Below are 19,972 nucleotides of genomic sequence, written 5' to 3'. Positions count from 1 at the left end.
TCTTACTTTAATGTTAGCACTTGAGGCTCCTTTACAGATTACTCCTTGAAGGGCAGAAGTTGTATATAATTAGGGCTTTTCTCAGAATATGGAAATCAACGTGGCATTGAGAATTAGGTCCTGGGTCTGCTGCCCTTTTACTTCAGAAGTCAAAGGAGGGGGAATGTGTGAAGCACACAGATGAAGACACCATGCAAACACTGTCTTCTGCCAGTGAACTCTGTTTTTCCCTTGCTAAGACAATAAAAGCAATCAGAAACTTCCCACTTTCTTGACCACCCCACCCCCAAATACACTTAGTTGCTTCTTACCCTTCCTTTCCTGTCACCAGTGTCTGTGAGCTGGATCTTACCATCTTGCTTTTTCTGTTTTGTGTGTCTCTACCCTACCTGCTCCCTCTTTCCAGTCAGTGTTTGGACGTGTTCAAGTCTTTCCCATTTAGAACCTCCCGTTCCCCTCCTCCTTTGCCCTCCCTTATCTGCTACTGTCTTTGGCTCCTTCTGCATCACACGTAAACTTCAGAAAACCTTGTCTAAGTTTCTTACATTCACTTCTGAAATCCCGTTGTTTCCTAAACATATCACCATGCAGCTTTGATCCCAATCACATCACTGAAACTGGCCCTGCCTTGCCAGTTGCTAAATCCAAGAGACTCTGTCAGTCCTTGTCTTACTTGACCTTTCTTTTGCTTTGACACTAACAACTTGCCCATTCTTGAAATCTTCTCATTTCGTTCTTCTAGCACTATATTCTTTTTGTTTCTCTCTCTTCATGTTTTCTCTAGTTATTCCTATTCAGTCTTCTCTATGATCATGATTCCACTGCCTGTTCCATAAAATGTTGGTGTTCACCAGGATTTTGTCCTTGATTCTCTTAGGCTCTAACACTGTTCAGGCCCACACATTTAGTGCTACCTTTGCTAGTACTGTTTATCTCTGAGATAATTTCCTTAACCATCTAAACTAAACTGTGTATGTATTAATATTTGTATTCTCTTCCCTGCCCCCGAGTACTCTGAGTATTGAACAAAAATCCTCATCCATTGAGTTTTAGCAGGCATGCTTAAGTGTGTCCTCTCTGCCATCGGTAGTGGCCCTCTTCCTTTCATCCTGATGCTGTATTTTGTAACATGTGTAAAGTTTCACATTCTGTGATTATATGTTCTGGAAAGTACCTATAATGACTGATAAAATATGTATAAGTGATAATGTGAGTCCTGTTGCAAAGAAAGGAAGATTGTCATGCTGGATTATTACAGAGTGAAACTTACTATGTGAGATGTCTTCAAGCATCTGTTGGAGGAACAGAGGGGAAAGATCAAGGAGCAGAAAGTTCCTCTTAGGTAACCCTTTGACTTTATGAAGAGCATCATGAGAAGCACAGTATCCTGGGAGGGCTGACAACAACACATGAAGGGTATCTGGGAAACAATGATGGCAGGTGGCTTTTCAAGAGTCCACAGCCTGGAAGGGAATGCCAGAAGCATCTATAGGGGGCCCCACAGCACCGAAGGTCTAAGTTTCCTGCTGACGAATGTGTGTTACTTTTCCTTGGTAACTGTTCCATGGTTTAAATTATATTGAAAGACTGAGCCTCAGATTCCTGTCTTCAACCCAGATGTTTCAGGAGGGACTACACTGTGTTAAAATTCAAAATCTGGGTTCAGACTATATGGGTTCAAACCACAGTCTACCTGGAGAGCTGTGTGGCATTGAGTGAGTCTCCCTAACTTTTCTATACTTCAGTTCCTCTGTTTATAAAGTGAGGATAGTAATAGTACCAGCTTCATAGGGTGGTAGTGATGATTGAAGGAATCTATAAAAAATACACAGACTAGTGCTTTAACACGTGTGGTCCACATAATGTTTTAGCTGTTGTTCACTACTCGGATGCCTCTCATGTATCTCAAAGGTAACGTATTCAAAGCTGAAGCCATCTTCCCCTCCAAATCTACTCTTTTTAAAAAATGTTTCTGAGATCAGTGATTTTCAAGATTTTTTTTTCTTTTAGAGATGAGGTCACACTATGTTGCTTAGGCTGGTTTCAAACTCCTGAGCTCGAGTGATCCTCCTGCCTCAGCCTCCCAAAGTGCTAGGATTATAGGTGTGAGCCACCATACCTGGTCTACAAATTTTTTTAAAAAACCATGTACTCGTGTGTAATTTTAGGTTGAGAATTGAAATCTTGTAAGTTTTAGTAGATCCAGATCTTTGGTTTATCATAAACACTGACATTGTAAAATCAAATTGTCATATTCCTTTTAAATGTATCCTATGAATTTATATTTCATAGCAATTTTGTACTCTTCATCTACCTTTACAAAAATATATAAGCAAGCTCTTTTTTAAAAATCAGAAACATTTATTTATTCCTTTTATGTCTTTAAACTTGTATTCCTATTCTACTTTCTCCCTAAAATGTTATTATATTTTTATTAATAAAAAACATATATCCATAATATACATATAAATTGGAATTTTAAAAGTTTATTTCCTAAGATGTTAAGGCTCTAATTGTTATTGAGCCCTAAAAGTAGTTGTTATTACCATGGTTGTCACTATACAATTAATTAAAACAGCAAAATACTATGCATTTTAATAATTGTTAAACATATTTTCTGCGGAAATTGACAGACAGGGGGCAGGACTAGATTGCAGCTCCCACTCGGACGGATCATGCAGTGTGTAGAGACTTGCATTGTGAAATTTTGCTCCAGAACTACTGCAGAAATATACCAAGAAAGCTGAGAGAATCCACAGACCCTTTGAGGGAAGCAGATTGCTCCTGCAGGAACCCGGAGACACTGCAAATACTGTGCTGGTATCCATGGCTGAGAGACATGAAGATGGTTCACATCACAGGACTCTGTGCAGACAAAACCCCTAGTACCAGCCTGGAGTCTGGTAGCCCTGCTGGGTGGCTAGATCCAGAAGGAAATAACAGTCACTGCATCTCAGCTCTCAGGAAGCCACATTCCTAGGAAAAGGGGGAGAGTGCTACATCACGGGAACAACCCATGGGACAAAAGAATCTGAACAGCAGCCTTGAGTTCCAGATCTTCCGTCTAACATAGTTTACTCAAAGGAGAAGGAACCAGAAAAACAATTCTGGTAATATGATAAAAGAATGTTCTTCAACACCACCCAAAAAATCATACTCTCTCATCAGCAGTGGATCTAAACCAAGAAAAAGTCCCTGATTTACCTGAAAAGGCATTTAGAAGATTGATTATTAAACCAATTAAGGAGGCACCAGAGAAAGGTGAAGTTCAATTTAAGGAAATCAAAAAAATGATACAAGAAACGAGGGGAGGAATCTTCAGTGAAATAGATAGCATAAATAAAAAACAATCACAACTTCAGAAAATAAAGGACACACTTAGAGAAATGCAAAATGTTCTTGAAATTCTCAGCAATAAGACCTGAACAAGCAGAATAAAGAACTTCAGATCTCGAAGATAAGGTTATCAAATTAACCCAGTCCAACAAAGACTAAGAAAAAAGAATTAAAAAAATGAACAAAGCCTCCAAGAAATGTGAGATTACATTAAGTGACCAAATCTAAGAATAATTGGCATTCCTGAGGAGGAAGAGGAATCTAAATGTTTGGAAAACATATTTGGGGGAATAATCTAGTAAAACTTCCCCAGCCTTGCTAAAGACCTAAACATCCAAATAGAAGGAGCTCAAAGAACACCTGGCAAATTGCAAAAAGATCATTACCTAGGCACGTTGTCATCAGGTTAGCTAAAGTTAAGATGAGGGAAAGAATCTTAATAGCTGTGAGGCAAAAGCATTAGGTAATCTATAAAGGAAAACCTATCAGATTAACAGCAGATTTCTCAGCAGAAACCCTACAAGCTAGAAGGGATTGGGTCCCTATCTGCAGCCTCCTTAAACAAAACAATTATCAGCCAAGAATTCTGTCTCCAGCAAAACTAAGCTTCATAAATGAAGAAAAGATAGTCTTTTTCAGGCAAACAAATGCTGAGAGAATTTGCCAGTCCTAAGCCAAAACTATAAGAACTGCTAAAAGGAGCTCCAAATCTTGAAACAAATCCTGGAAACAAATCAGTAACAGAACTTCCTTAAAGCATAAGTCTCACAAGACCTATAAAACAAAAATATAATTAAAAAAAAAAACAAGGTATACAGGCAACAAATAGCACAATGAATGGAATAGTACCTCATATCTCAATACTAATGTTGAATGTAAATAGCCTAAATGCTCCACTTAAAAGATACAGAATTGCAGAATGGATAAGAATTCACCAACCAGGTATCTGCTGCCTTCAAGAGACTCACCTAACATATAAGGCCTCACATGAACTTAAGATAAAGGGGTGGAAAAAGATATTCCATGCAAATAGACACCAAAAGCAAGCAGGCGTATATCAGACAAAACAAACTCTAAGAGTAGTTAAAAAAGACAAAGTAGGACATTATATAATGATAAAAGCCCTTGTGCAACAGGAAAATATCACAGTCCTAAATATATATGCACTTAACACTGGAGTTCCCAAATTTGTAAAACAATTACTACTAGACTTAAGTAATGAGATAGAGAGCAACACGGTAATAGTGGGGGACTTCAATACTGCACTGACAGCACTAGACAGGTCATCAAGACAGAAAGTCAGCAAAGAAACAATGGATTTAAGCTATACTCTGGAACAAATGGACTTAACAGATATTTACATAATATTCCTTAATAGAGACGGGGTTTCACCATGTTGGCCAGGCTGGTCTCAAACTCCTGAACTCAGGTGATCCACCTGCCTTGGCCTTCCAGAGTGCTGGGATTACAGGCGGGAGCCACCACGCCTGGCCATTTACAGAACATTCTACCCAACAACTTCAGAATATACATTTTATTCATCAGTGCATGGAACTTTCTCCAAAATAGACCATATGATAGGCCACAAAACAAGTCTGAATAAATTTAAGAAAACTGAAGTTATACCACGTACTCTCTCAGACCATAGTGGAAAAAATTCTTCAAACTGAATGATAATAGTGACACAACTATCAAAACCTCTAGGATACAGCAAAGGCAGTGCTAAGAGGAAAGTTCATAGCCTTAAATGCCTGTATCAAAAAGTCTGAAAGAACACAACTAGACAATCTATGGTTACACCTCAAGGTACTAGAGAAACAAGAACAACCAAACCAAACCCAACAGAATGAAGGAAATAACCAAGGTCAGAGTAGAACTAAATGAAATTGAAACAAAAAGAAATGCAAAAGTTAAATGAAACAAACAGCTGGTTCTTTGAAAAGATAAATAAAATCGATAGACCATTAGCAAGATTAACCAAGAAAAGAAGAGGGAAGATCCAAATAAGCTCAATTAGAAATGAAATGGGGGATATTACAACTGACACCACAGAAATACAAAAGATCATTCAAGGCCACTATGAACACCTTTACGTGCATAAACTAGAAAACATGGAGGATATGGATAAATTCCTGGAAAGAGACAACCCTCCTAGCTTAAATCAGAAAGAATTAGAAACCCTGAACAGACCATTAACAAGCAGTGAGATTGAAATGGTAATAAAAAAATTACCAACAAGAAAAAGTCCAGGACCAGATGGATTCAAGTTGAATTGTACCAGACATTCAAAGAAGAATTAATACCAATCATATTGACATTATTCTTCAAGATAAAGAGGAAATCCTCCCTAAATCATTCTGTGAAGCCAGTATAACAAAGAAAACTACAGACCAATACCCCTGATGAACATAGATGCAAAAATATTTAACAAAATACTAGCTAACCAAATCCAACAGCATATACAAAAGATAATCTGCCATAATCAAGTGTGTTTCATACCAGGAATGCAGGGATGGTTTAACATACACAAGTCAATAAATGTGAAACATCACATAAACAGAATTAAAACCAAAAATCACATGATCATCTCAGTAGATGCAGAAAGAGCATTTGACAAAATTCTGCATCCCTTTATGATTAAAACCCTCAGCAAAATTGGCATACAGGGGACATACCTCAATGTAATAAAAGCCATCTATGGCAAACCCACAGCCAACATAATATGAACGGGGAAAAGTTGAAAGCAAATGGAAACACATTTCATGTTCATGGATGGGTAGAATCAATAATGTGAAAATGACCATACTGCCAGAAGCAATCTATAAATTCATTACAATTTCCGTCAAAATACCACCATCATTCTTCACAGAACTAGAAAAAACAATCCTAAAGTTCATATGGAACCAAAAAAGAGCCTGCATAGCCAAAATGAGACTAAGCAAAAAGAACATAGCTGGAGGCATCATATTACCTGATTTCAAATTATACTATAAGGCCGTAGTTACCAAAACAGCATGGTACTGGTATAAAAATAGGGACATAGACCAAGGGAGCAGAATAGAGAGCCCAGAAATTAACCCAAATACTTATAGCCAACTGACCGTCGACAAAGCAAACAAAAACAAAGTGGGGAAATGGTGCTGGGATAATCGGCAAGTCACATGATGGAAAATGAAACTGGATCCTTATCTCTTGCCTTATGCAAAAATCAACTCAAGATGGATCAAGGACTTAGATTTAAGTCCTAAATCATTAAGACTTAAAGCTATAAAAATTCTAGAAGATAACATTGGAAAAACCCTTCTAGACATTCGCTTAGGCAAAGATTTCATGACCAAGAACCCAAAAGCAAATGCAACAAAAATGAAGGTAAATAGGTGAGACTTAATTAAACTAAAGAGCTTTTGCATAGCAAAAGGAACAGTCAGCAGAGTAAACAGACAGCCCACAGAGTGGGAGAAAATCTTCACAATCTGTATATCTGACAAGGGACTAATATCCAGAATCTACAAGGAACTCAAACAAATAAGAAAGAAACAATCCCATCAAAAAGTAGACTAAGGACATGAGTGGACAATTCTTGAAAGAAGATATACAAATGGTAACAAATATATGAAAAAACGCTCAACATCACTAATGATCAGGGAAATGCACATCAAAACCACAATGCAATACCACCTTACCCCTACAAGAATGGCCATTATCAAAAAAATCAGAAAATAATAGATTTTGGCGTGGATATGATGCAAAGGGAACACTTCTGCACTGCTGGTGGGAATGTAAACTAGTACAGCCACTATGGAAAACAGTGTGGAGATTCCTTAAGGAACTAAAAGTATAACTCCCATTTGATCCAGCAATCCCACTACTGGGTATCCACCCAGAGGAAAAGAAGTCATACGAAAAAGATACTTGCACACCCATGTTTATAGCAGCACAGTTCACAATTGCAAAAATGTGGAACCAACCCAAATGCCCATCAGTCAACGAGTGGATAAACTGTGGTGTGTGTGTGTGTGTGTGTGTGTGTGTGTGTGTGTGTGTATGTATGTGATGAAATACTACTCAGCCATAAAATGGAATGAATTAATGGCATTCACAGCAACTTTGATGATTTTGGAGACTATTATTCTAAGTGAAGTAACTCAGGAATGGAAAAACAAATATTGTATGTTCTCACTCGTAAGTGGGGGCTAAGCTATGAGGATGCAAAGGCATAAGAATGATACAATGGACTTTGGAGACTCTGGAGGGAAGAGGTAGGAAGGGGGTGAGGGATAAAAGACTACAAATTGGCTTCAGTGTATACTGCTTGGGTGATGGTTGCACCAAAATCTCACAAATCACCCTTAAAGAACTTATTCATGTAACTCAATACCTAACCTGTTCCCCAAAAACCTATGGAAAAAAATTATTAAACATAAAATATAAGTATTTATTGGAAATGCATCTTTTAATGAGGTGAGTGGGACTTTTTCTTTCCAATTAATCCATTATAATATATTCCTGGAATGATTCCAACTCTACCTTTTTCTTATATATCTGAGAGCAGTGTTTTTTCAGACCATTCAGTTGGGTTTTTCTTTAGTTGAAAGCAATGAATTCAAGACCACCTGTCTTAAAATTTGTTAATTGATTATTATAGTAATTCAACTCCACAATTTCTAGGAAATGTATTAAAAATGCTTTGTCAACACTTAGCAAAATGTTAATTATGCTTTTTTCTTTTTTATTTAGAGGCACCTGATTTAATGCAATATTAAATAAATATTAAATAGAAGGGATTTAGAAAAATTTTAAAATCATTAATTTTAACATATGTTTGCCAATGTAAGATTTTTAATAAAGTGCTTTTATCTAATTATATTTTATCTAATTATATTTTCATTTTATCTAATTGTATTTTCATCAGAATCTTAGAATTGCAGATTTAGTTCATTTAGCTTATGGAAAGTCTCCAACATAAAACTCTTGGACAAAGCCAGTCATTATTAAGCCACTTAGCCAAACCAACTTGCTTTCTGTCATTTTGTCAATTTAAATAAAAATGTTAACTTGAGTTCCATGAAAAGTATTTCATTTTGGAATTCTATTCCTAAGACAGATAAGGCAAAGCATTTTGTTACCTAGATAAGATAGGTCTGCTTTCACTTACCAAGACTTTGATTTGTCTTATTCTTAAGGAACTGACAATAGCTAGAGTATGGAAGTTGCAAGATCATTAAACAAAAATCATCACTCCTGGTGCTGCCCTATGGTACAATGTATCTGATTTTAGAACCACCCAAGTATAGGCCAAAATATCATGCTTCTAACACTTTGCATAGTCCTTGCCAGAAATATGTATAAAATGGAAAAAGACATAACACTATGTTTTTCTGATTTATAGTGTCTTTATTAAAGACAACTTTGTTAACATCAGTATTTTAAAGTCTTCCTATGCTTCTCCTGTGATTATTCGTGCCCTTGGGCAATGCACTGTAGCAGCTTGACAGGGCTGAAAGGTGCCTTTCAGTAAATTGGGAATGGAGAATTTTGAAAGGAGAGTGCAGTAGGAAAGGAGAATTAGCATAATGTCCTAATCTTGGGTCTATTCTTTGGTAGATCAGTTTTGGAATAGAGTGTATATGGAAGTTGAGAATCTGGGAATTGAGTTCTTAAAACTATGTTTACTCATGTATCCTTTGGGAAGTCCTCACATAGCATCCCCGAGGTGCCTGCACCTTTGTTACAATAGCTTAGTGAATGGCAACACCATCTACCCAATTGCTCAAGCTAGAATCTTGGGTGTCATTCCCAACTACATCATCTCACCTCTCCTCATAGCCAGTCACCAAATCCTGGCAGCTTTACTCCTTAATTCCTAGATTGACCATACAGTTCACTCACTAATCCAGGATACTTTTGAGAGTGAAAAGGGACACTGTTAATAACTAAGCTGGGACCACTGGTGTAAACAGGACTTGTGGTCACATATTCACCTCTCTAGAATCAGTCTCCATCTCTGAATTTTAGTTTTGGTGCCAGATGAGCTTGGGTTTCTATAAAAGCTTTTTTGACTGGCTGTCCTGTCTTTGGTCTTACTCCCTCCAGTGTTTTCCCCACTGCAATTGCAGTTTTCTTTCAGAAAGGCGACTGATGGTGTCTCCTTCTGTGGCTTAAAATTCTTTAATGGCTCCCTAAGGGAAAATCCAAACTCCTAAACATGGTTTACAAAGTCCTTTAAGATACGTGGCCCTCGGTTATCTTGAGCTCCTTTTCTTGCAACATGACTTTTCAGTTCCCCACCCAAATGCGTACTTCAGGTACGCCGTAGCTCCACTGAACTACCTGCAGCTCCTTAGCTGTACCATAGTGTCTCGGGGGGTTGTATGTGCTGCCTCCCCTGCCTGAACACCCTTCTTGTTCTCTTCCCTTCCGTCATTTTTCCTTGTTTAAATCTTGTTTATCATTACCATCCAGAGTGTGGTGTTTCTGATGTCTCCTGCTTCCTGAAGCTTTCCCCGACCCCCCAGAAATATTTTGGGCCTTCTTGTATCACATATTACAAATACAACATTGTTTGTGCCTACTGAATAATACCATTTGATCAGATACTTTTTGAAGGGAAGCATTGAATCCTATTCACCACTTTCTTACCACCTCTGTCACTGCAAAACAAGTGATCTGTAATGTTACTGAGTGAAAGAACTCTCACCTGGACTGTGTGGGCAGCTCATTGGGAGGCGAGGGCCTTGACAAGAGCATTCCCACACCTCCCCTTCCCACGCCTGCATGCTCCCTCCTTCTCTTATGAAAGGCCTCTCCTGCTGTTCATTTTAACCAGATTTAACTTATATTTTTTAAAAAAGAAAAAGCTTTACTGAGATATTAGGAAGTTAGGTTGAAAATTCTTATTGGGATTATAAGAAACAACAGGTGCAGGATATTTTTAATGTGCTGGCAGCTACTAGGTGCTGTTTAGAATATTCTTGTCTGGTTAGAGGTATAGTGGTGTAGTATGTAATAAAAGAAGGCATATTATATGAGGATTTGAGTTCAAACAATGTCATGTGTAACTGTATGATGGTGGATCCCATGATTTAAAAAAATTGTTTATAATAAATAGCACTTCTAAAAGTAGATTTTTCTATTTCTTCATGGTTAAACAGTGTTTAATAGGAAAGGAAGAGATGATGTTCTTCTGGAACATTTTCTGTTTAGAGTGGGTGTGCCCTCTTCTGAGCACAGTCATGTGAAACACCATGAGAATTCAGCAGCTGACATGCCTGAAATAACCCCGGGAAGTGCTGAGAGGGGAGCCTCCCGAACGGCTCCCCCAAAGTCGATTCGTGCACTGCATGCTTTCCTCACTGCGGCATCGGGAAAAGCAGAGCATGCTTTGATTGATTGGTCTTCAGTTTGTTGATTTTGACACGGACTCAAAAACGGCTCTTGAAGGACCCAGGTTTGTGTAGGATCACCTCCATGGCACATTTTGAACTTTAGTTCTTTTTTCCTTCTTTCCCTCAAATGGTTGATTGCAGTAGGCATGAATGTTTCTTCCATGGGTCATGTATAATATTTTATCCTGCGGTTTCTAGGTTTAGGGAGGTGAAGGGCTGAATTCTATCTTGGAGAGAAAGTTTTCTTTGTTAATGGCACCCAATGCCTTCTTCACCAAAACTAAATTAAAAGGAGGAGGGTGGGAGGTGGAAGGAGGGAGAGGACAAGGACAAATAACTAATGGGTACCAGGCTTAATGCCTGGGTCACAAAATTAATCTGTGCAGCAGACCCTCATGACACGAGTTTACCTGTATAACAAACCTGTACCTGTATCCCTGAATTTAAAAGTTAAAAAAAAAATGCTTCCATCAAACAACAATTGAAAACAATAAAGGTACAAAGTACTTAATAACAAAACTATCAGGAATGGTAGAAATGTCAACATATACATACATGTATATATATATCCATAAATCCATATACATTTATATTTTTGTATATACAACCAGGTATGTAGGTATGCTAGGTGTTCTTATCAATAAATGCAGTACCTGAGAAATTTCTGTGACCCATACCTTCTTAGTTATATACATAAGTGAAAGGAATATTGATTTCTTTACTATGAACATTTATTAAATTAGACTGTCCTTCTCCCTGGTTAAATCAGAATGAGCCATAAAGGAAGGAATTTCAGACAGTTGATTGATTGCCTAATGGGAAAACAGTGATTTTAGAGTTAATGATTTTAGACATTAGAAAACTAGTTTTTTTTTAAATTTAGGGTTTCGACACAAAGCTCTGATAAATTAACCTTGATTTAACCTTATTCTGAATCTTAAGAGAATTTTCTCCTTGAATATAATAAACAGTTTAATCGTGATGTGTCAGTAGCCTACTAATAAAATGTATTTTATGGAATATTTTCTATTCTACTTATATTTTATAAAATTGCAAATTTGTTGCAGGTACTAAAAGCTAAGTGACTAGTTTGTCTATCATTTTAGGACCTGTTCCAATAAGAGAGATGTTCTTGGAATTGTTAAAAAGCTGTGCAGGTGCTTTTTTGGTTCATGGGAAAGTGGGAGTTGCCTACTTTCCCTTCTGGACTATGAGTTTTGAGAGCTGCTTTATGAATTAACAGAAGTGGGCCTTTAAAAGCTGATGATCTATAGGAGCTTAGTTTATTCTTTCATGATACCCATCAGTATTGGAGGCCGCAGGATATTTTATAGAGGATATTCAGGAAGTTTCTTGTTTAACATTTTTTAGAGTTATGTCCTTACTCATATCTGCACAGCCTGAACTGGGACTGTGAGGAAAGATGAGCATTTGCTGTTGCTCATCTCCATTCAATCACATAGCAGATACTTACCAGGCAGCCACTGTGTCTCAGGAAGTATGGCACAATGGTGAGTAAGAGCCAAGGTCTCTGGTCTCAAGGAGTTTATTTCCAGGGGTGAGACAGACCATAAAAAGATACTCAAATATCAGGTACTGAATGCTTTGAAAATAAGATGATATGCTAGAGTTTTGTGAAGGCTTCTTCCATTGGGTGGTGTGTAGAGAAAAAGTCTCTAATCATGTAATTACAGGTGTGAGCCACTGCTCCTGTCCGAGGCCTGTGGAACTTCTGACCAACTGGCTTCAAGTTGGAGTTCCCAGGCCCTTCTCTTTGGGTTTGATTAATTTGCTAGAGCAGCTTACAAAACTCAGAAAAACACTTACATTTACCAGTTTATTATAAAGGATACTGCAGAATATATAGATGAAGAGATGTGTAAGGTGAGGTATGGGGGAACGGGACATGGAACTTCTGTGCCCTCCTGGGCACGCCACCCTCCAGGAACCTGCATGTGTTCAGCTACCTAGAAGCTCCCTGGACCAAGTCGTCTTGAGTTTTTGTGGAAGTGTCATGATGTCAGCATTCCTTTTCCAGGTGTATAGGGCTAGACTTTCTCTGGGGAGCGTTCCTCATTGCCCCATGATCCGTATGAACACAGGGAAAGGTCTTAAGACCCACAGTCAGAAAGGTGGGAGAAGATTAGAGTCCTGCTTGGGGCAGGTGAAAGGAGGGCAGGAGAGAGACTTTGTGTCCTGAGGCCTAACACTCCCAGCATTTCAACAAAAGACTAACAAGGGCTATGGGAGTTATGAACCAGGAACCATGGATGAAAACCAATATATATCATAAACACCACAGGTGGTTAGAAGAGACCTCTTTGGTATTTACACCAAGGCTGGAGTGATAAGGGGAGGAGCATGGCAGGCAGGAGGAACAGCTGGCATGGGGGCCTTAAGGCAGAGACAGATGCTAGGTGTTCTGGAACTGAGAGGAGTCCAGTGATGCTAGAGTTGTAAGAAAGAGGGTGATGAAGTGGAAAGGTGGGCAGGGCCCCCATAACATAGGGCCCAGCAGGCTTTTGTAGGCTCTGTGTACATTTCTGTTGGAAATGTCAAGATGAAGAGTGATAGGGAGCTGGTTTTTCAGTTTGGGAAGTCAGTTCTGATTTGCATATGTTGGGATTGAAACATCCATTTGACATCCCAGAGATACTAGGGGAGTAGGGGAGTAGGCTGGAGTCACATCTAGGAGTCTCTAGGTTTTTAAAGTCATGAGACCAAATAAGGTCATTTAGGGAGAAACAGACTGTAATTGCAGATGAGAAGGGGCAAGGCTGCAGTGTGCAGCTGTGCTAACCATGTGAATTGTACATGCTGGAGTAGGTGTAACTGTGTGGGTGGTGCTGAGCAGGGCACCTGGACCCTGCTTACTTCGCAGCTCCTGGGGCTGGCTTGGCTCCTTTGTGCCAGCTTGGTTAGCTAAAACTACATTTATGTTCAGCTTCTAGGACAGAGTTTAAATGAACCCTGACTTAACCACCTGTATATTTTAAATTACTACAGTTTCAAGACATGGCAAATTTAGGATTTTATTTCAAGATGAAATGATCTCATAATCTGTATACAGTGATGCCTCACTTATCCACATTTTAAAAATGTGTTGCAACTTCACTTACCCAAAATGTAGTCGAAACTTTCCAGAGATCTAAGGTTTCTTAAGCAGCACAAATTGATTATTTTAGAGTCCACTCACAGGATTCAGCACTTTCTCAAGGAATCTGTGATCCCTAAAACCATGTTTATTTTCATTTTAGGAAGAAATCTGAACACATTAGTTATTATGTGCCCTGGTCCTAAGAGATTTGAAACAGCCTATTAGACGCAATTCTAGGGCAGCTCCAATAGAGACAGGCATATGTTGGCAGGAAGGCATGTTTAAAAAATGATTGGTGGGCTCTGAAGACATATAATAGTAGGTCCCTAGAATCCAGTGTATTTTCAGTAACAAAAAAAGCAACTTTCATCAGACCACTTTATTAATAATAAAACTAGTATGTTTGGAAGTCAAAGATACACAGAAAAGTTTGTATGATGTCTTTGTGGACTAAATGGAAAAATGATGCTAAATTGAAAGATAATTAGTTAGGATGGCTTTTCACAGTCATCTCTGGTTTCTTGAATGATGTGATGGAGGGAGGTTTCTAGGTATCTTCCAGGGCATAGAACATCTGTGCCAGTACCTGGGATGAAGACATAAAGGGCATGCACATCACATTCACAGATGGCATAAACACAGGAGGAATAGCAAGTTTGTTGAATACAAGAATGAAGATAAAAGAGGTTTGGATAAATTGGGAAGTGCTCCTGTTATTCTTTGTTGTGTAACTAGCCCTCTCAAAATGTAGGGGCTTTAAATTACAGCAACGCACATTTTGCTCGTGGATCTGTGACTTTGGCAGGGCTTGGGAGGGCCTGCTCATGTCTGTTCTACTTAGTGTCTGCTGGAGCAGCATGAAGGCTGGAGGCTGGAGTCATCTGAAGTCTCAGTCATGTGTGTGCTGGTTGATTTTGGCATTGGCTGGGGCTTCAGCTGGGGATGGAGCACCTACTTGTGGACTCTCCGTGTTGTTGCTTGGCTTCCTCGCAAGGGAAAACATCCAGAGGGCAAAGGGAGGGAAGGATACCAGAAGGAGCATGGTCACTGTGCATGACCAAGTCACAGAAGGCAGGCAGTTACTTCTGCCACCACACAATGTTACTTCTGTGGCATTCTATTGGTTCAAAGTAAAGTCCAGGCAACATTCCCCCCAACCCCCTGCCACTCAAATTCCCTCAAATTTGCACCTCTCAAAGTTTTTCCTGGATTACCTGAGTAGGCTACTTAGGCTCCTGGATTCCTGGTTTGCTTTACTTTAACCCACTCTCCTTTTACTTGCTGTCAAGGTGATCAGATTAAAATGCAAATATTATGAAGTTGCTCCCCTACTTATAAGATTTCAATGAGTATCCATAGTATTCTGCTTAAATTCAAATTCTGTTATGCATATGAGACTCTTTATGATCTGGGCCCTATCTGTAATCTGTAGATCCTTCTCTAGCCTTCTCTTCCATCACTACACCATATACTGTTTTTACTCTTGGTCAGGTAACATTTAAAGGGGAGGAATACTACATTATACCTTTTGATAGGAATAGTGTTGACTAATTTAAAGACATGTTTTAATACATGAGATTCCTCTGACCAAAAATTATTTATATTCTTTTTACATATAAAATGCACTTATCCCTCCCAAGGCCTCCCAATATTCTTATTTATTATGACATGGGACTTGAGCTTAAGATATACCATCTCCAGCTTGCAGTGAGCCGAGATTGCGCCACTGCACTCCAGCCTGGGTGACAGAGCGAGACTCCGTCATAAAAAAAAAAAAAAAAAGATATACCATCTCCTCAAATCAGACTCTTCGAACATTTTCCCTCAAGTTTAACCCTTGAGTACAGTTCCTTTTGATCTGAAGATATGTGAATTAAGGTGATAAGATATGTTTCCTGCCTACCCACCCCAAACATACAATGGTGGAACATGCATAGGATAACCAGTATAAATGCTTCCAGTTAGAAAGGGGCAAAACAGGAGGCACACGACAATTACTAGTCCATAATACTAGTTTTGAAATCTAGCCAGACACATGTGGTGATTTCTCTGATTAGGACTTGGTCCTATTGCCTAGGAGTTGTTCACTATGACGATTGGCCCTGTCTTCTCGGCTCTTGGTTCTGTTGTCTGGGCTTGCTTGCTTTTTTAATAAAAAGTAGTGTGTATTTGCGGTGGAGTAATGTTCTCGGCCTGGATTTTGCCTAAGGAAAATTGGGAGTTCAAAGGCCTCTTTTCAGTTTGTAGTATCTCTGTCCTTTTCAGCCCAAAGCTGGTGTAATTCTTCTAAAAGTTTTTGTGGATTTCTAATGAATCAACCTTTAATTAACTTTATTAGACAAAGGCAGCACCCACAGATTGCTCTGGAATAAGCTCTTCTGTACCTTAGATTCCCTGTAAGGCTGTTGGGACACAGTGCCCTTAAGATTATTAGAGGATCTTGTTTTGAAAGGGTCCATGAGGCATGGTGTTAAATCTTATAAATTGTATTACATCTAATAAAGGATTTTACAGTTATAGCATGTTTACCTGACAGCATGCTGGATTCATTCTTTGCCCAGAAGCCATTTCTTAACTGCAGCATTGTTTGCCTTCTGATAGGACTAGGAATGCGAAAGTTTTATTTTCAAACTCAGTAAAAAGTCCTGGCTCCTTTATATTTTAATAGTTCTTCTTTCTTTTCAGCTTATCTCTCTCTTCTTACATTTCATTTATAGGCAGCAAAATGAAGCCAATCAGCAATTTCAACAGTTTACCTGGAAACCTCCTTATCTGAATCATCCAGTTCGTTTGGTACATTTTTATTCCACATTTTTTTCTGTTTCCAATAGCTTTCTCTGCTTTAATTGAGGCTCTTAGAGACAGCCTCCCTGCAAGCCCTCAGGCTTCTACCAATACTCTCCTTAAGGTCCTTCTTGCTACTTCATCCCAAAAACACACAGTGGAAAGTAGAGGGAGTGGGGCCAGATCATGGAAGGCCTTATAGGTTATTAGAAGGATTTTGTGTTTTACTTTGAGTGCGAAAGGAAACCACTGGAGGATATTGAAGAAAAGAGTTAACTGATTTGATCCGTGTTGAAATGATTTTCTCTAACTGCAAGGGTAGACACAAGGACACTATTAAAAGAGTTGTTGAAGAAATCCAAGTAAAAGATGATGGCTGCTCGGACCTGAGAGTGGTGAGAATTTGACCTCTTATGTTTATATTTTGAACATAGAGCCAACAAGATTTGCAGGTGGATAGAAGAGATAGAAGATAAAGAGGTTTTGACTGGAACCAGTGGAAAAGTGCTGTACTATTTACTGAGATGGTGAAGACTGCAGGAGAACAATTTTTTTTGAGGGGGTAGAATCATCAGTTTTCTTTTGGACATCTAAAGTTTGAGATTCTAACAGGCATCTAAGTGGAGATGCCAAGTAGGCAGTTGGATTAACAGGGAATTCTGGTCTGGCTATAACTGTGGAAGTTGTCAGTGTATAGATGGCATTTAAGGCCATGAGCCTTGATGTGAGGTATGAGCTTAAGCAGTCCAGCCTTTCCTGGTCAGGGAAATATGAGCAACCAGCAACAGATTTTGAAGACGTGGCCAGTGAGACGGGAGGAGAAGCAAGATTGAGGAGTGTCCTAGAAGCGTGTGACATATTTCAAGAACGTGGATGATGGAACAACGTGGAGGTAATTGCAGTAAATACTAAAATGGGACCATGAGGAGATGAGAGAATGTAGAACAACTTTTTTTTTTTCTCATCCAGAGATTTATTTCAAAGCACAGAAGTGAAATGGACAGGTATGGGAGTCAAACTTTTTTGGTTTTGTTTTGAAGATGGGAGAAATAAAGCCACCATTCTTCCAATAATTATTCTGTCAAAAGGGAAACCTTCATGATGCAGGAAAGAGAACAGAAGGTTGCTGGAACCATGTTCCTGAATAGATGAGAAAGGGATGAGCCTAAGTGGAACATGGACAGTTCCTCCACAGCAACAGGAGAGAAGGCAGAACACAAGCTCAGATGCAAGCAGGTTGGTCGACGGGGCCAGGATGCATACGCATTTCTCTTCTGATTGTTTCCATTTTCAGTGAAGTAATGAAGATCTTCAGCTGAGAGTGAGGAAGGGAAAGGAGTTGTTGGAAGTTTAAGGACAGAGGAGAAAGTGTCAAGAATTATTAAGGAGAATGACGGAATAAAATGTAGTAGGATTCTGCATGATACCAAAGGTTCCCTTGGGTTATTGCTAATGAATGTAAAGCAAGCCCACCTATGGTTGTGCAATCTGAGCCTCCAGTTATGTTCAGCTCCTTGGGTGCTAGCATGGAGAATGCAGGGAATTGGAGGTACCCATGGGTGTTTTTTTTTCCTGTAGATATTATGGAAGCAAGGATGTGCAAGGAGATTGAGGACACTTGCAAGTGAATGATTATAATGAATAGTGAGGGAAATGACATTGGTTGGGGGCATCAGCGAGGGACAATGAAAAGGTAGTAGGGTCAATGAATTGGGTGTCTTGGTGGAGTCAGAATATTAAAGTGAGTTGGGAGAAGAGTATTAGTTGAGAGTAAGAATCTTGAAATTTAAGTTGTGCATTACTTCTCAGACAATATTCTAGAAAGTAGCTTGGCCCGAGTGTAAGATGGAATGGCTTCAGTTCGTTGGAGCTGCTGTTCTGTACTTTTGGGCAAGTTGTTTACTCAATGTTTCAGTTTCCTCATTTATAAAATGGTAATTATAATAGTTCTTCATAGAGTTATTAAGAGGATTAAAAGAGTAAATACATGTAGAGTCCTCAACAGTGCCTGTCACATTGCAAAAATTTAATAAATGCTAGCTGTTATTATTGCATTTCTGTAACCTTAGTGTGGTGTCAGGGTCCATGGATGAGAAATGAGGAATATTCCCAGGGCCAGTGACACTTTATGAGAAGCCACATGGTTCATCAGAGATTCCTTGAAATTCACTTTTGCTGAAAAATGGGGCCAGCTGTAATTATCTCTCCCTCCCTGTAGATCACTCCAGTGACAGGCCCTTGTTTCTGTCGCCACTGCAAGATGGCTCTATTATGGTGGTTTTACTTGAGGTCCTAAGGCTTCTGTGACTCATATGAAGGAGCAAATTAAAGCCATGTCATCTTGATGTTGCTTAGAGGGCCATAGATCTGTTTACAGGGTCAGTGGGAAAAGCACAAATAGCCATAACCTAAGTCCTGGATTCCTTGAAACATATATGTGAATTATGTTGAGTCCTAGAACTCCCCAGGAGTGACCTGTTATATCACTTTTGAGATCTTTGTGGCTCTGTTGTCAATGGTACATGACCAACTCTGTTTTTACTCTCTTAGATCAAGAGGTTGTTTTGCTATATTAATGAAAACTGTGTGTGCTTTTAAGTCCTTTTATTTGGCCTACAGGAAACTTTATTAAATGTCAATGTAACATTCTTAAATCCTCCAAAAGAGAGTCAGCATTGGACTCTGGGTGAAATAAGATGCAGCAAACTCTTATTATTTCATGGTGTCCTTTCTTTTTAAAAATTTTTTAGGGTTTATTCTACTATTAGAACTCTAGGAGACTCTGAAAGAACAGTTGACAGATGAAAGGTTGGACCCCGAATTTAATATATATCTTTTGAAGGTTAGGATATTGATTGGCTGGGCACTATTAGAGTTTCAGAACCTAATTCTGAGACTGTTACCTAGGAAATTGATGAAATTGAGAAATTATCAGCCAAGGTGGATGAAAGCAGCCAAGGGCATTTAGCCAGGACTGTCAGAGAGTAAGAAGGGTCTGTCATTGCTCTCCGGGTTACATCAGTGCTGTGATTAAGATTGACAGGCCTGAAGTGGTAAGGCTGTCTAGCTTCTTTACCTCTTCTACTCTGGCAAAGGGGCAGAGTCCGAGAGGACTGTCACCATGACTCCTCAGTGATTGAGTGTTTAGGATACAGTATGTTAGGAGTGGACTGTGTGAAATCAGAGAGCAGGGTCTGTTTGGGTTCATTGTTACCCTCCTGCAAAATGGGATCTCATCCAGCTTGTCAGCATATACAGACTACATAGTATACATTTGAAAAAGGAGAGAGAGGGGAGTGGGGAAGGGGAAAGTGTTTGAGTGATTATCCTAGAGAATGGACAGCTTGAATGTTGAGAGAGAATGAGAGAT

General features: G+C 39.0%; 1 protein-coding gene across 4 annotated transcripts in view; it reads left to right on the top strand.

Annotated features, from left to right (window-relative positions):
- EPB41L4A (erythrocyte membrane protein band 4.1 like 4A) overlaps window positions 1–19,972 on the top strand; it is a 274,611-nt gene that overhangs the window by 114,057 nt on the left and 140,582 nt on the right. The window lies entirely within an intron of this gene.

The sequence above is a fragment of the Gorilla gorilla genome, chromosome 4 (genome assembly GCF_029281585.2).
Source record: "Gorilla gorilla gorilla isolate KB3781 chromosome 4, NHGRI_mGorGor1-v2.1_pri, whole genome shotgun sequence".
In the NCBI taxonomy this organism is placed as follows: Eukaryota; Metazoa; Chordata; class Mammalia; order Primates; family Hominidae; genus Gorilla; species Gorilla gorilla.
This window is presented reverse-complemented; position numbering and strand designations above follow the sequence as displayed.